The 18,088-nt window shown below is 42.7% G+C and overlaps 1 protein-coding gene across 5 annotated transcripts in view; it reads right to left on the bottom strand.

Moving 5' to 3' along the window:
* FGF13 (fibroblast growth factor 13) overlaps positions 1-18,088 on the bottom strand; it is a 374,326-nt gene that overhangs the window by 271,949 nt on the left and 84,289 nt on the right. The window lies entirely within an intron of this gene.

The raw sequence follows: 18,088 nt of genomic DNA, 5'->3' as shown, positions 1-18,088 counted from the left end.
ATTTCAAAGTTTGTTTCCATGAGTTTTTCCTAATTATGAAACTACCTTTGATACTTTACACTAGATCTTTAATTTTTAGGGCATCTGAGTTTGGGAAAGAAGCAGCTGGCTGACACTATTGGATGAAAGATGGGTTAAGTAGTCAATGGGCCGCCTTCCAAACAAGAAAGTAATGCCAGGGAATGGGGAGGGAATCGGACCAAGGCCTAATGGTAAGGAAGGTGGGGATGGGACAAAAGTGAACAGATGAGGGAATATCCTTCATTTTCTTTCCTCCCTGGAATAGGAGAGCTACACCAGTGGCTCTCAACCTTTCCAGACTACTGGACCGTTTTCAAGAGTCTGATTTGCCTTGCGTACCCCCAAGTTTCACCTCACTTAAAAAACTACTTGCTTACCTAAAAAGACATAGGCACAGCTGTGTATAAAAATACACAATTTAAAAAATGGCTGACTTTCTCATTTTACCATACAATTATAAAATAAATCAATGGGAATATAAATAAATATTTACTTATATTTCAGTGTATAGTATATAGAGCAGTATAAACAAGTCATTGTGTGAAATTTTAGTTTGTACTGACTTCACTAGTGTTTATGTAGCCTGTTGCAAATCTAAGCAAATATCTAGAAGAACTGATGTAGTCCCTGGGAGATATCTGCATACCCGCAGGGGTACACGTACTCCTGGTTAAGAGCCACTGTTCTAGACTATGGAATGGGAGGGAGTACTATATACAGCTTCTCAGCTTCTGCCTAGATAACAACTAAAGAATTAGTCTGTTGTCTGCTACCAGTTGGTGATATGTTTATACGCTCATGATGATATACTGATGCAATAGGGTGAAAAAGTGAACATAGTAAATTTTTATGTAGCTTCTAAAAACAAAAATAAATATCTGGGTTTTTTGGTTTTTTTTTTTTTAAAAGAAGAGAGTTTTCCCTCCCAATCCTTCACAAGAATATGAACAGAGTGCAGTCTATCATGATATATGGAATAACAGTCCATCTTAACCAAGAGGCATTTATTAAGGAAAACTGCTACAGTTACAGACAGACAAACAGGCCTCCACAAAGTTTGAGCTCCAGCTCTTTCTCCTTTGCTTTCCACGGATCACATCTAGTTTAGAAGTACTCTGTGTTACACAATGGGACATGTAATGGCTCAGTAAAATAACTGCAAAAAAAAGACATCACTTCAGTCTGGAATTTTCAAAGAAATATAAGGAAGTAAGCCACCCAATTCGCACTGAATTTCCATTAAGCTCTGTTGAAAATTCCAGTAGTTGTTTCTAAGGCTTGGAGTACTCTACACGCAACACATAAAAGGTTAAATAAAACAAACCTCTATGTTATGTTCCTTTATTTAAACACACACACACAAAATCCCTCCTTAGAATTATTTTCAAGTGTAGGTTTCTTCCTGCTGTATCCCCACAATTTTAAATATTCAGAACCTTGCTAGTTACAAAAATCTCCTGTCTTCTTTTACCAAAAGCAAAAGAAAATCTGAAGAAGAACCAGCTAACTCTTGTTTTAAAGATTAATGTCTTGGTGCCTAGCTCCAGGCAAAGTTATATTACAATTCAACTCAGGACAAGGGATAAAAAATTAAAATCTAGCTCTGTCGGTCTATCACTGCAGGAGATTCACCTGCCCCTTGTTTCCTTGCAGTATTCCCAGAGACAAAGAAATTCAACTGGCTTCCTTATCAGATTCTGGATAATACCTTAGACTCAGAATTCTTGAAGAAAGATTACTGGTGGTAAGAAGATAGTAGCCCTCTCTCTCAAGTGCTGTAATTGGACAGCAATGTCATTCAGCAAAAGTAGCTAGAATACCTTGAAAGAGCTAGTCAAATAAACAGACAAATTAATTTGTGCAATCTGCAAAGAACCCATTGACAAAATAGCAGCAATTTCGAAAATCACAGGCAGCAGATGCCATATTTATAAAATTTTCTATGCAAATGAGCATCTAGAACACTGAAAGGAAAAACAACAAAGAGGCATTTGTGAAGGGAGACTCTCATATTTTTTATATCCACGACTTTTGTGATAATCCAAGACTGTAAATTTAGACTCTAATCTAGACATCTGGGGCTGGATTTATTCTACCAATAGACAAGCTAGAAACAACTGTTCAGCTTCCCAACAACAGAAGACAATAGGCTCATTTATTTATTTTGCATAACAACATGCTGGAGGCAGACTTAAAGTGGCATTATCCCACAAAGTGTTTTTGTTATAGAAGAACACTGATGGTTTTAAGACTCCGTTCTAGTCACTCACAGTTTTTAATTCAGTTAAGAAGCAAAGACTCCACATTTACACTGTGGTCTTGTTGGATGAGCAGGAAGGCAGCGGAAATAAAAATAGATCTGATCCAAAGCATCTCTTAGAAACCAAATAAAAGCTAAATTTGGAAAAGAAGTATTCAGCTGGAGAAAGATGAGCTATCTAATACGAGGAAGAAGGATGGACTTGTGGTTCCCACACTGGTGTGCAACACTGGGTACCTGGGTTCAATTCCCAGTTCCACCACTGACTTCCTGTGTGACGTTCTGCAAGTAATTTGACCTCACTTCATCCTCTATAAGAAGAGGATAACACTTCCCTACCTTACAGAGATGTTAAAAGGATAAATTTGCGAAGCACTTTGATGCAGTGATGGGGACTGTGACAGGGTTGGGATTCACCACTACAGCGCCTCCTGCTGTTCACTCTGGGAATTAGCTCAGTTCATGCTCTGCCAGTGGTGTCCCATCCATCTCTCGCCCTAGATTGGCGTCTCAACCCACATTGCTCCTAGCTTATGGCATCCTCTTCAGGACACTGCCCTCCGGCAGTGCCCACTGCTCCAGTCTCACCCCCTTCCGGGGGTTTGGTGTTGTCAGCAGTCCTTCTATTCACCCCAGCCACAATGGCCAACCACACCCCAAAGTCTAAAGTCCTTTTGGCAGGGGTCTGATGCAGTCCATCATGGCCACTCCAAATGGCCAGGTGGAAGTGCAAAGGGGAAGGTGGGGACCCAGGCCTGCCCTCTACTCTGGGTCCCGACCCAGGGACCCTTTGGCGGCAGCCTTCCTGCCTGCCCTCCTTCTCTCCCTTCATCTGTCTCTCTCACTGGGCCGTTTCCCCTTCGGCCCCTTTGCACAGGCTAGGCCCTTTTTCTCAGGGCCCACAGCCTGGCAAGTACTGGGCAGGAGTTCCCTTCTGCTCCCACCGCCTGCCCAGCGTTGCGTTGCGTTGCGTTGCGTTGCGTTGCGTTGCGTTGCGTTGCCCCTGGTGCTAGTCTCCTCACACAGGAGACAGACCTTCACCCTCTGAAGGCCTGGGAGAGATTGCCTGCTCCCTTCCTGGGCAGCCTTTATATAGGGCCTAGCCTAGCCCTGATTGGCTGGCTGTAGTACTGGCCCCGATTGGCTCTCTAACAGGCCTTCCCTGATTGGCTGCCACCTTGCGCAGCTGCTCTGGCCTGCTGTAGCCCAATCTGGCCTAGGGGTGAGGCACCACCCCAGCACAGGGACCATATACAGTACCTAGATATCTTAAAAATAAATACACATCTTGAAAACCTTTAGATGATGAAAACACAGTTCAGACTGACTTGACCTTTCCAATTTAGAGCTCCAAAGCATGGTTCTTTGAGCCATATGAAGGGGCCCTGGTAAGCTGAGCTATGTTTGACCATTTAAAGGGATTACACTTTTCTAATGTCATTGATTGCAGGTATCCTCACATCTGGACAGAGCTGAGCTGATTTATTTTTAAACTTGGCTCTTTGTGAGCAAGCAGGATATTGACATAGCTGATCAAACTTGCTTCATATGTACAACGACAAAAGCTTGGATCTGGCAGAGAAGTAGGTTGGTGCAACATGTAAACATTCAAAGGGATCCAACGGTATTAGAGAAGCTGGGATCGTGCAACACGGGCTCTCTTTTGAGGAGATGGTAGATTTTTCTGGAGTGGAATGCAGACCAAACCTTTGCCTTTCACAAAACACCACAAAATTAAACACACACACACACACACACACGCACCTCATTATATAAACCGGGTATCTGTCAAATAGAAGTGAGTTTTTCTAGATAAAGCTTAGCGAAAATATTTATTGACCTGTTGCAAGATTTTTCTACATTTCACAACTCACTGGGATTTATACTGAATAATAAAAGAACCCAGGACCTTATGCAAAGCCCATTGAGGTCAATGGAAAAATTCCCATTGAGTCCAGCAGGCATTAATTCGGGGCTCTTAATGAACATCCCCAGCAACAGCACTATTAATATGATTTTTTTTTCTTTCAAATAAAGTGAAATTAACTTCATTAACTGCAGGTACTCATAGTTCTTGCTGTTAATTTGGGATGTCAGTTATTTTATTAAAGACATTCTTTTAAAAGACATTTTTAAATCAATCTCACTGCACCATCCTTACTTTTTCATTTTATATTTCAAAGAAGTTTTGGAAAACTACAGAAGGAGAAAGTATTATCTATGCTTTAGAGCAGGGGGAAGCAGTAAGGAAACTTGGGATGTTATTTATTCCCAAACCATCTCACTGTGACTTTAGGCAGTTTTAAGCTCTCTGTACCTCAGTTTCCCCACCTGTAAAATTGGGATGAAAATACTTACTATTCTCTGTAAATACTTTTAGTGGGTGTTGCTTAAGTGCCAAATTAATGGGCCAAATCCTGAAATCGTTCTTAATTTAATTCAATTAAACAGGACTTCAAAGAAAGTTTCACCTCTGTAAAGATTTTAAGATTGTATCCACTATTGTCATCTTAGCGATTACTAATTATTTGAAGTACATCTGAAAAGTACATTTTATAGTAATAAATGTTCTACATGCAGTTCCATACAAGGATCAAAACTCCCCTTTTCTACTTCATTGCCTGCCTCTTCTGGCAGATTGGGATAGAGGAAAGGAATGGACGGTATAGCACAAATGGATTCTGCAGGAATCTGTCTACCACAGGATCCAGATGCCAAAATATAAAATAGCTTCAGCACCAAGCTTCTTAGCCAGCTCAACTGGTAGTTGCTGAGATGACAATTTAGAAGTTGCCCCAGAGTCTAGCACATGGTGATCCAGCTGATGAGCTATCTAGGCACCTGACCCTGGTGATATAACTTTTATTCAATTTGCCTTCAGTTCAGAGGAACTGGTGCAGTCTCTTCCACTTATTGCATAAGGTACTGCAAGAATCCTTCAGTAAAATCTCCCAATGCATCCTTTTATGAAAGGGTAACAAAGTGTGTCCGCATGGTTATATTGTTTTTTTAATTGATGTTGACCCTTGACCTGATCTTGGAAGCTTTATGTTTATACTTCAGCTACAATCTATATGTCAGAGAAAACTAAGATCCTTAAAGATGATGGTATTGAAGCTGCAAGGCAAGTAAGAAAGAACAAAAATGTCCAAATAGTGGAAATTGGCTTGACAACAACTTTGAGGCCCAATAGAGCCTAGAAGGCCTAATCAGTTAGCATAAAGCCTAAATACTTAGCATGAATGCTAAACAAGTAAACCACCAAGGAACAGACTAAGTTTAAAATAATAGACTTGTAGGGGTTTTTTGGTATCTCTAACCAAGGAGCAAAACCGCATTTATGTATCAAAACACCATTGTGAAACGTATGTATGCAGATAGCCTAGAACAACAGTTGGATCTCTAATTACGGTCCCAAGGAATAACAAACATGGGTAAGGGGCTGAGACCAAGTCAAAAATGATCTCAGATATGAGAGGAGATATGCATGGAAAGTAGGGTTATAAAAGCTTGGCAGCCCAACCCCTGGTTGGGTAAACCAGGATGACAAGATGGTGGAAACTGAATGTCACATCCACTCATGGTGCTGCTCCACTTACTATTCCTGTGGGTTTCCAAGAGTATGCACAAGATAGTGGAAATACTCTTGCTATATGTATCTATCTTCTCTGTCTTTGCTCTTATGCTTGTCTGTATTTTGACATTAAATAACGTCTGCATTTCCTTATGTACGTGAGTCATCAATCTCATATATTATACATTTTACATAGCCACCTGAATAAAGAACCTGTTATTAGGGACATGAATTTTGTGCCCCAAATCCATCAAAAGGCTATATTGGATCTAAGCATTCTTCTTCAGCCAGCCTCATTCAAGTATATTATCAATGACCTTCAAAACACAACTTCCAAATCCTAGAGGCTATGTTTTAGCTTAGAGATGGTTATAGAGATGGGGTGTAAGTCAGCAAGAAATATGGCCCACAATGTGCACCATAGCCCTCCAAAACATGAAATCCCTATTTTAAAATGTATACAGATTTAGGTCCCTGTGATTAGATGTCAGGCTTTAGGAACCTGAACTGATATCCAGAACTATTCTGCTGACTCATTTTAGCATTCCAAACAGGTTGGTCTCATTAGCACCAGCTCAGACGTATTAAAGGCCGAGAATCCCTCTCTGAGAGAAGAGAGGTCTAAAAAAGAAGGACAGGAGAACTCCTGTGAAAAAGCCAGTCCAAGAGGTAGTTCAGGCTATGGTTTATATTTGCAACTGTCCAGTCTCAGGGTTCTGTTATTTAAGAATACCGGCAAAACCCAGGAAGGGGAGAATTTTGAACCAAATCCAAAATTTTCATTTTAATTAAAATAAAAATGTAGAGATTCGAATCTAGCCCTGAAGGACAGCAATAAGACTTTTCCCACAGAAATCAGTATTTTACTGTGGAAAATTTCAATTTTGTGGCAACTGCATTTTTCATCATAAAATCATTCTGACTGAAAATTCCTGACCAGCTTTACTGCACATAGTGATGTCTCTTCAGATAGACAGATAGCATCTAATACAATATAGTATTAACGGGGATTTAATGACAGACTAAGTAATTATAATGCCAGAAGCTTGTTTCAGTCAGGCTAAGTAGAGGCAATCCTAGCAAATCATTCTGCCATTAATGTAAAAGGGCAGTGCTATTTACAATGACTTGTTAAGGTCTTCACCCTAAGCAAAAAGAACAACACTTCACAGTAACACAAATTGCAGCAAGCTGGAAGGGCCATAAGGAAAGTGAGAGAGATGCAAGAGTGCCAAGGACTGGCAGAAGTATACTTCTCACTATTTATATTTCAAGACACACAAAAAGGCCTGTCTGTGTATAGACTGCAGGGAAGGGCACAGCATTTCAGGGAATTTTTCATCCACTCTTCCTGATTTTGGCTGGTGCTCTAATTGAACATGCCAAAACTATAGGAGGTGGTTCTTACGGAATTTGTGGCCTGACTGGAGACCATCTTACTGACCCAAGTAATCCTGCTGATCTCAGTGGAACTATTTGAGTGAATGAGATGAGCAGGATTTGTTCCCCGATTCAGAAGTACCAGATATCCTTCACAAACCACATCCATTTTCATAGACTGAAGAGGGCTAGATAATTTGGAGAGGGTTATGATAAGCATTCCAGACTTCTGATTGCTGTTCAAGCCAACTACTCCTCTAAGCCATGCAATAAACGAATAAGTCCTTAGCATTTACATAGCATTTTACACGTTCCAAGTGCTGTACAAACATTAAAACTAACTCTAACTACTGAGTCAACATTATTATCCTCAAATAAAGATGAAGAATCTGAGTCATAGAAGGTTAAATGACTTGATCAGGGAAAGAGGCCAAATTAGATACAAGAGCTGCCGCTCACAATCCTTGTTTAGTCTACACTGCCTCTTTTGAAGTTTGCCCAAACCTAAATACCCCTCTCTGTATAATAAAGGTGAATAATGTTTACTATGAGATTTTTACATAATTGTGTAGGGATGGAAAGCTAGAGGCCTCAGTCTGTGCGGTGACTATACTGACAGCTGTATCTTCCACTTTGAAAACTAAGAACTTTAAAGCCTTTTTAAAAAGAAAGTTCTGTAAGAAAAGAGAGAAAAATTCTCCCACAATCCACAGGAGGGAAAGCATCAATGAAAAATTCTCCCCTGGCCTCTTGGTTACTTCCAAAGAACAACTGACCTCTTCCCTTTTACCTAATTCAATTCTACATACACATGCAATTTTTCTTACATACACGGATACTATTTAACTCTTCTAAGTGAACACTGAGTTTTATTTTAAAAATAAAAGGCATACATTTAAAAGTAAATGTAAGCTAGTAAGCATTTCATACATTCACTACTCTCTGTAAAATGCCCACCACCTTAACTTCTTTTTTACATCATGTTCTTTTTTCATCCCTTAGCTTCAAGTGTGTCCTGTGACCTCAATAGATCATGTTTAAATTTATAACTGTTTGTTCAAATACTTCTATGGTGTCACACCTCAATCTTTTTCTCACGAAATTAAACAATCCCCAACTTGTCTATCATTCTTCATACATTCTCCCATTCCATTTAGAAGGCCCAGATCTGCATTCCTGGCACACTCAGATTTTCCACTAAATCCAATGTCTTTCTAAAAAGGTCTGCTCTAGTATAACCAGAAATTACAGGCTTGACACAGAAGTCAATGGTGAATTTCTATGGCCTGTGTTATGCAGTAAATCAGTCTAGGTGATCATTTATGGTCTTAAAAATCTATGAGTCATTAGAAATAACTGGTGTTCAGTGAATGCAACATTAGACCCTTGATCTTAAACTATAAAAAAAACTTTCTTCAAACATGGGTATCAAAACTGAATTAAAAATAAATTATGCTCTGTGACTCCTATGAAATAGGAGATTAACTTTCAAAGCTGTGAATCTGGGCTCTTAGGTCTTTTATATTGTTGTGAATTATGGTACATTTGTGTAAAAAAGAGTGGCTGGCATTAACAACTCAAACACCGTTTGAGTGGCCACCGAATGGATCCTTTGCCGGGGACAAATTAACGGCCCTAAGAAAAAAATTAGAGGATGAAGTTCCAGCTCAGATGGATTACTGGTATGTGTGGGACAACTGGGTTTATGCGCGTGCGAAGGGACGTCCCCTCACTTCCTCTTTTTCTTATCTGTCTCAGGGGTCTTCCGCCCCATCCCCAGCCTGTGCGATGCTGTCCGCCTCTGCCCCTCCTCCGGCTTACCCTTGCCTTTCTGACGCACGTCTTTCACCCCCTTGTTCGTCACCCTCCAACTCGTCTGACCCTACTATCAACCCGCCGCCAGTCCTTCAAGCTCCTCTTGTTCAACAACCCCTTGTTATGCATACTACAGACGGTGCTGAGCAGATAGTCTTTCCTTTTGTGCATCATCCGTTTGGGCCAGGGGACCTAGTGGTTTGGCAGCAACAGATGCCCCGCCTGCGCGACGACCCCGAAAAGGTATTGCAGACTATTCGGTCCGTGTTCACGGCATTTAACCCCTCGTGGGGAGATGTTCAGGTAATTTTGGACACACTCTTCACGCCGGATGAAAAATACTCTATTTTAGATGCTAATAGGCGTTGGGCGGGGGAGGACGATACTCGAATGCTCTGGCCGTCGACAGACCCCTCTTGGAATTCGAATATTCCTGATCACATGGGTCGTTTACAAGCTAGCAGAAATGGCCTCTTAGAGGCCATACGTAAAGCCGGAAGTAAGACTGCTAATTGGTCTAAAATCTGTGAGTGTCAGCAGGAGCCTACAGAATACCCCTCCGCCTTTTTGGCTCGCTTGTCTAAACAAGTTCGTATGTATGGGGGTGGGGTTAACCCTGAGGCGGAAGAAGCCCGCCCTATGATGGTATCCTTTTATGTCGATCAAGCAACATCGGATATAAAAAAGTATTTTTCTAAGCATGTTCCTGACTGGCCGGGTAAATCCCTACAAGAGATAGTCCGGTTGGCCACCTTTGTGTTTAATGGCAGGGACGAGGAAAAGGCTAAGGAAAAGCGTAAACAAAAAAAGGAAGAAGTAAGTATGTTGGCAGCTGCGTTGCAGGTCCCCTTTGGGAATCAGAATTGGCGGGAGCGTGGCGGAGCGAGAGGAAGGGGGCGGGAGCGGATAGAGCAGAGAGGAGGTTGGGAAAACACAAGATCTGGCAATTGCAACTATTGTAAACAACCAGGACACTGGAAAAGGGAATGTCCCCTCCGTCCGAAAGGGGCCCTTGGCAGGGGCAAGCACAAAATGACCCTTCCTGTTTTCCTCAGACTCCTCAATGGTATCCCCCTAACAACGCTTCGAACCAGGTTGACCCCCAGTGACTGGAAGCGGAAATTTTAGGAACTTTGGGGGAGTTGGAGTGGGACTTGGGGCTGCAGTCACAAATTTATTTAAAAGTCGGGGAGAAGCTCGTGCCTTTTTTAGTAGATACTGGGGCCACCCTTTCCACTTTGACTTTTGTTCCGGGCTCTTTGTCAGGTGCCAGGGTTTGGGTGCAGGGTATAGAGGGCCATCCGTGCCCGGCCCCCCTATCCTGCCCTGTTCCTATCGAGCTCGGTCCGTTAAAATTGTCACATAAATTTCTTGTAATGCCAGAGGGCCCAGGTAACCTTCTTGGGCGGGACGTATTGGGTAAGTTAGGGGCGCACATACATTGCGCCCCTGAGGGGCTCCGTATGTCTGTCCCGGATTCGACAGTTGCCTCTCTTATGGCAGCGGTTACTCCTACTTTTATGGTGCCTCCTGAATTGGCCAGTGTACCCCCTACTTTGTGGAGTTCGGACCCCACAGATGTGGGTCTTTTGAAATCGGCTACACCAGTAAGTTTAGAAACACGAGGCGGATCGCCCCCGTCAGTGAAACAATATCCCTTGCCAAGGGAGGCCGAAGAAGGTACTTCACTTCTAATCAACAGTTATTTAGAAAAAGGGGTTTTAGTTCCTTGTAATTCACTCTGTAATACGCCCATCCTCCCAATACGGAAACCTAGACCCGGGCCGGATGGGCGCCCACTTTACCGATTTGTTCAGGATTTACGCGCTATAAACAGTTATGTCATAGCCCCCCATCCAGTGGTTCCAGACCCTAGTACTATTTTAACATTGATTCCTCAGTCGGCTACCTGTTTTACTGTTGTTGATTTGTGCGCAGCATTTTTTAGTATCCCTTTACACCCTGATTCTCAGTATTTGTTTGCCTTCACTTGGAAGGGTCAACAGTTAACTTGGACACGTCTTCCTCAGGGGTTCTCGGGATCCCCCACCATTTTTTCCCGGATTCTCATTGAGGATCTAAAGGATATTACTTTGCCTAGTTCTTCTGTTTTAATTCAATATGTGGATGATTTGTTAATTGCTGCCTCTGACCGCGATGCTTGTTTAACTGATTCTGTTGTTTTGCTTGTTTTTGTTTATTGCTTTTTACTGATGGATCCTCGTACTATCTAAAAGGTTATCAGGTGTCAGGATATTCGGTTACTTCCCATACAGATGTTATCGAGGCTGCCCCCCTACCCCCTTCTTTTAGCGCTCAGAGTGCAGAGTTATATGCGCTTACCAGGGCTTGTTTATTGGCAGCAGGGAAAGCAGCTACTATTTATACGGACTCCAAGTATGCTTTCGGTGTCTGTCATGCTACGGGCCAGCTCTGGAAGCATAGAGGGTTTTTAACTTCCTCGGGTTCGAAAATCGCCAACGGCCCGCTAATTTCTGCCCTCTTAGAGGCCATTCAAGCCCCAGGCCGGGTAGCGGTGGTCCATTGTTATGCACATAGACAACCTGACAATTTTGTGTCAAAGGGAAATGCATTAGCTGATTCAGCCGCAAAGGCCGCAGCTTTACAACCTCTGGGGGTCTCTACCTCCCTCCCATTGGAAGTATCCTTTCCACCAGCTGACTGGTCGCTATTGTACACTGATATATCCTCGTCAGAGCTACAGGATTGGAAGCGTTGGGAGGGATCAGAGGGCCCTGATAGGGTTTGGCGGATTGGAAATAAACCTATCCTCCCCCGGCGTTACTTTCTTGCAGCAGCTCATTACTTTCACTCTTTGGGCCATACTGGGATCCAGGGCACGGGGACAGCCATATTGAAGCATTGGGCCGCACCCCATGTGTACCCCGCCGTTAAACGAGTTCTCAGTTCTTGCTCTACTTGCCTGGCCTTTTCTGCCCAGGCCCGACTCGATGTTGCCCTTAGGGGAGGGAGACCATGGGCGACCTTTCCGTTCCAGCGCCTGCAAATGGATTATGCCGAAATGCCCAAATGCTTGCGGTTTCGCCACCTCCTTGTCATCATGGATCAACTTTCTGGATGGCCTGAAGCGGTGCCAACCAGAAAGGCAGACGCCAGATCTGTAGTCAAGTTTTTGATGAAAGACATTGTACCTAGGTTTGGGGTCCCTGAAGTGATTGATTCAGATCGAGGCTCACATTTTACTGCAAAAATCTTAGAAGAGTTGTACTGGTGTTTGGGGATTACACGACAGTTACACACTCCATACCACCCTCAGTCCGCTGGACAGGTCGAGCGCATGAATCGCACTTTGAAGACAACAGCTGCAAAATTTTGCAGAGAAACTAAACTTAAGTGGCCAGATGTCTTACCTATAGTCCTATGGCACATACGGCGAACCCCACGGATGCCCCTGGGTCTATCTCCATTTGAGGTATTGGTTGGGAGACCAGCATTATAGTTCCAGGAACTTATGTTCCAGCCCATGCTAGCCTTTTGGATGGAGATGAAACTTTGGCCAAATATGTGGCTAGGCTACAGGAGGAGTTGGCTTGTAATCAATCCGAGGCACAGCTGTTTCAAACTGCGCCTCTGGGATTGCAAGTCCATTCCTTTAAACCACCTGGGACTGGGTAATGGTAAAAAAGATCCCTCGGGCAGATCCTTTGGAACCCCGGTGGAAGGGGCCCTATCAGGTATTGTTATGTACTTATTCTGCTTTGAAAGTTGCAGGTAAAGGCTCCTGGATTCACCATAGCTACGCTAAACTGGCCACGAGACCCCCATCCGGCCCTGATCCTGACTGATGAACTGCTTCATTAATGAACACTACTGCCAACCCTTGGACCGAGCTCTCCAGCTATTGGGACCTTCATAGCCCACCAAGACTTTTTGTGTTCCTGTCTATTGGACTCCTATTGGAATATTGATTTTTGTGTGGTATCGGGGAGGATGTCATTATTGGTATGGTTTGCCTGGGGTTCCTCCCCCTATTCCCAAGTCCAGTACAAGGGTGGGCGGGTAACAGTTTCTTGAATCTGACTCGCGTCATTACCTGGAGTGTGAATCAAACACAGTGTTGGATATGTATCCATACCCCCACGTATATTGGTCAGGGGGTCCCCCTAGTAGGGGTGCCTATCCCTTTTAATAAAACACGTTTGCCCATGTTATGGGCCAATACCACTTTCAATTGGAATAGCACTATTCAGACATGGTCTGTCGACATGGTGACCCAGGGCAATTATGTGGTATGTGTAAAGTGCAGGAAAGGAATGAAAAACAGGAATTTTGTGGGAATTTTTATGGGGTGTAACCACACTACCACAATTGGCTCTGGGGCAGCACATGTTTCAAATTACTCAGGGGCCCCTTGGCCGGTCCCTGAAGGATCAGGCTGGTTCTGGTTGTGCAATCACACAGCTTATAAAATTCTCCCAGCGGATTGGGTTGGTACGTGTACTCTGGGGGCTATTGTACCCGCGGTCACAGTACACCAAAATTTACCCCGAAAAAGAATTCGCAGTTTAGTATGGAGAAAACGACGAGAGGTTCCACAGAACCCCCTCGTTAACCGCCCAACGGGGTTTCATTCCTTCACACGATGGTTCTTACCGTGGTTGGAAGTTAGTGAATTAGAAAAGGCCATAGTTAACATATCGGCTGCCCTAGAATTGATGGCAAATGCCACCACTGATGCTCTCTCTGCCCTTCAAATAGAAGTCACTCAGCTATCACAAACTGCCCTGCATAACCGCCTAGCCCTGGATTACCTACTTGCAAATCAGGGCGGGGTCTGTGCTTTGGTAAATTCAAGCTGTTGTGTGTTTGTAAATCAACATGGCCGAGTCGAAACAGACATTCACATTTTACAACAGCAGGCAACAATATTCCATCATGTTAGTCTTGACAACACTAGCACTGGGTTCCAAGAAGTTTGGAACTGGCTTACGTCGTGGGTGCCAGATCTGGGTGTGTGGGGACGACGTATCTTGTATCTGATCTGTTTAGGTGTGATTGTATTTGTATTATTTTTTGTATGTATACAGTGTTGTAGTATATGTTGTCAACGGATTTCTTCTGCTCTAATATAATTAACTGACGTACAAAAGAAAAGGAGGGACTATTGTGAAAGAGTTAAAAAAGAACTCTCATTTCTGTGGCTTTGTAGTAGGCTGCTCTGGCCTGGCCTTGACTCGCTGTTTGGCGAGATAAGCAACTATCATGAAAGGGCCTGGAGTTAGCAAAATTTTGTGTAAGCTTGTTATCGCAAGTGAAGGTTAGGCTTAAATGCAATAATAATGGGCTTTTACTCATTGGCTGAAGAACTCTGTGCACGAGGGCAATGGAACCTACTGATTCGTGGAGGGGTTCGGGCACGAGGGCTGCATGCATCACCTACTCATATATATATGATGTGTAGACAATGAATAGGGTCCCCCTCTGACTAGCAGGGGGGCACCACGCTCGAGCGTAATAAACTTTGCAAAGACTGACCAGTGGTAGCTCGTTTATGTGCCTCAGCCTAGACTCGAACTGTGTGTGACCTATTGGGTATAATTCGTAACAGTTTCTGTGCGTGACCTATCAGGTGTAATTCACAACAATATAAAAGAGTCGGTTAAGGATTTTGACATTTCAATGAAAAATAGGGAAACATATTTTGAATAGCTTTCATGAAAAGCATTTTACTTCCCATCTAGTTCTTCTATTTTCTGTATGACTGAAGTGCAAAATGCTTCCTGAAATGTTGCTTGAGAAATATGCAGAGACATTTTCCCACCTTGAGACTAGTCATATGGTTGGTTGGTTTATTTTGATCTTACAAATTACTCTAGTCTCATGCTCCAGTTGCGGCACATGGTTTAATACACAAAACTTAGCACAGAAACCTTACATACATATATACATAAAAAGAAACAAATCAATCAAATAAACAGAATTAAAGCTGTTGCAGGCTCAACTTCTACCCTAGCTTTCCATCCATCTATCCCTCAGTGCCCCGATCCAGGAAAAACTTAGCACAGTGATTCATGCAACATATCCTGAAGGCCATCAAATCAGAGTTCTAAAGGGAAGGATGGATATTGGAGAATGCCCTGCCAGATTATAATAGGAGCAGGATCTTGGCTTCAGTATCTTGGATGATCACAGCTGCTGCAATATTACAATTCCTTTCATAGTTAGGACCCAAATTGTTTACATCTGCACTGATCAAAGCCAACACATTAAACTTCACTCAGGAATCAACAGGTAGCACACAAGGATCACAGAGCTCTAATATAATGTGCTCTTGGCAAGTAAAGTGGCTTAATAAACAGATCACCACGTTCTCCGTTGGCTGCAATCTCTGAATGATTTGGAAATGCAGAGCCAAATACGTAATGACAAAGGCGTGCATAATCATGGCACGGTCTGCATTTGAAAGAACAGGAAATTCAAATACTGAAGCTAGTATTTAGCTCAGCGTGTTCAGTGTACCCATGTCAATACTGAACATAAAATATATTTGTTCTCCTGCTTCTTTTTCAGCTTTTATCTTATGGGCCAGATTGCACCCAGCCCTGTGTGGGTGTACAAGGGAGACAGAGGTTGCCAGGAGCCTCTCCTCCACCTCTTGAGCTTGGTGTGCCAGGGTTGGGCACCTTGGGAGACCTTATGTTCTGGGCGGGCAAAGATTCCACATGGAAATTGGAAGTGGGGGAAGGCAGTGAGTGGTCATGCCTTTGAAGTGGCCAGTGAAGCTGCCTGAGTGCATAGAGTGTGGATGCTGCCGTTAGAGCTGAGTAGAATTTTTTGGCTAAATAATTTATTCACCGAAAAGCGCGGCTTTGGTCAACACAAAACTATTCATGAATTTGACACATCTGCCCAATAGTTTTGGCCCCCAAAAGAATTAAATAAAAATCCACCCTAGACAAAACAGCCAGAGGAGGGGGCAGCGTGCCATTTATAACTTTTAGCCCAGTGGCCAGGGCACTCACCCATGGAAAACCGGGGGTTCAGTTCCCCCTTCAGCCTGGTGTGAAGTAGGGCTTTGAAGTGGGGTCTCCAACCTCATAGAAGTACGTGTCCTAACCACTGGGCTAAAAGCTCTAAGGCAGGAATTCTCAAACTGGGGGTTGGGACCCTTCAGGGGGTCACAAGGTTATTACATGGGGGGTCATGAGCTGTCAGCCTCCTCCCCAAACCCCACTTTGCATCCAGCATTTATAATGGTGTTAATATATAAAAAAGTGTTTTTCATTTATAAGGGGATGTCGCACTCAGAGGCTTGCTATATGAAAGAGGTCACCAGTGCAAAAGTTTGAGAACCACTGCTTTAAGGAGACAGCTACCTTGTGAATCTAGCCCTTTCAAAATGCCCAGAAACAAAGTGTTTTGGGTCAACCCAAAATGAACGTTGTCGATTCACTGAAAAATTCCAAATTTTTCAATGTCAGTTTTGACCCAAACCAATTTTTCCCCCCCCCGGAATGGTCAGGGAACTGAAAAACAAGTTATTTGCCCAGCTTTAGCTGCAGTAACTCCCTCGAGAGCTCCAATGGGCTGAAGAAGCTCTGCACTGCCCCCAATGCAAGCTCCTGCCACTAAGACATATTCGTGCCTTAAAGATGAATTTTAAAGTAATCTGTTGCACTGGATTAATTTCTTCCCTAGGTTTAATGATGCAGCCCCTGCTGTCAGTTTGAGCGTAGGTCTGAAATGCAAGCCTGCCATAAATCTCTCTCTCCCTTGTTCTGGTCATCAAATCAGATTACCAAATCTTGCCATAGCCCTGCAAAACACTGCTGCAAATTTAGCACAAAAAGTACCCAGATCCACAGTTACTCTCCTCCCCCCATTGTTCTCGTTTAAAAGAGAAGTTTGATTATATCAGGCAAATATTTGTCTTTATGTAATAGCTTCCCTCAACCTTATAAAAATTTGCTGTCTCCTACATTTAGCTGTGGAGGGTGCTTTTATATAACATGTCACTGCTCTGCCCAAATTCAAGTGCAACATAAGGCACTTGATTATACTAAACTGTGAGCAACATTATTATAAGCAGTTCTCGTTATATAACCAATTATGCAGTTGCAATTCTTCTGTTGAATCAAGAAGCTTTCAGTTCAAAGCAACAGGAATTGCAATACCCCATCTTTGATAAGCCTTTAGTTACGCACAGATTATTAAATTTCTGTGGCCTTGAGATTTCTAGAAATAGAGCAAAGAAGTCTACATCTAAATACTGGCTCATACTTCTTGTTGATTCAGGTACAAAGCTTCTGTCATTGCAGAGCTGTTCAGACTGTTCTAACTACGCACACTGCAAAATATATGCAAACTGCAGGTTTTCTTGTAATAACACTAGCTAGCAAAATCACTCTGGTGTTTTCAGCTCTGGCCTGGCTCTACACTGATGCTTACTATTTAGTAAATACAGATTTATTTATTTTTAAAAAACCATACTGAATTATAAGCTAGAAGCTTTTGATACCCTTTCTTCCATGTCTTTTTAAATAAGGTAATGATGACTCAAAAAGTCAGGAGTCGTCAGGAAAATGCTGAATTCATGAATGCCTGCTCTTTTCTAAAAGCACAACAGCATACACATACAGAGATGTAATCCCTTAAAGGAAATGGTTTATTACTACGCTGTTCACCAGTAATTGATCATTCTCCATTTCTAGTGCTTACATTCCTCCCATCACTCGTTTGAGAAAGGAAAGTATTGTTATACCCCGCTTACAAATTTGGAAACTGAGGCACAAGTTGGGAAACTGATTTATTTCACACAATTCCTGCTCTGCCAATGAATGATAACCTAGGAGTTCCTACCTCTCAATCTTAAAATTGTTCCCAATAATGGAGTGAATTGCAGTCCCATGCAAAGCAGGGCAAATACATCAAAATTTGTTCTATGAATATTTACTCAAATAAAATCATTTAATTTGCTTTGGCTGCATTTTTACTTCTTGTGTGTTCACTTTCTGTAAGTTTTCTAGACAATGAGTTTGCTGGCATACGTGTTTGCA

This window comes from Dermochelys coriacea, chromosome 9 (assembly GCF_009764565.3).
Source record: "Dermochelys coriacea isolate rDerCor1 chromosome 9, rDerCor1.pri.v4, whole genome shotgun sequence".
NCBI lineage: Eukaryota > Metazoa > Chordata > Testudines > Dermochelyidae > Dermochelys > Dermochelys coriacea.
Note: the sequence above shows the minus strand (reverse complement) of the source record. Positions and strands in the feature narration are given on the sequence as shown.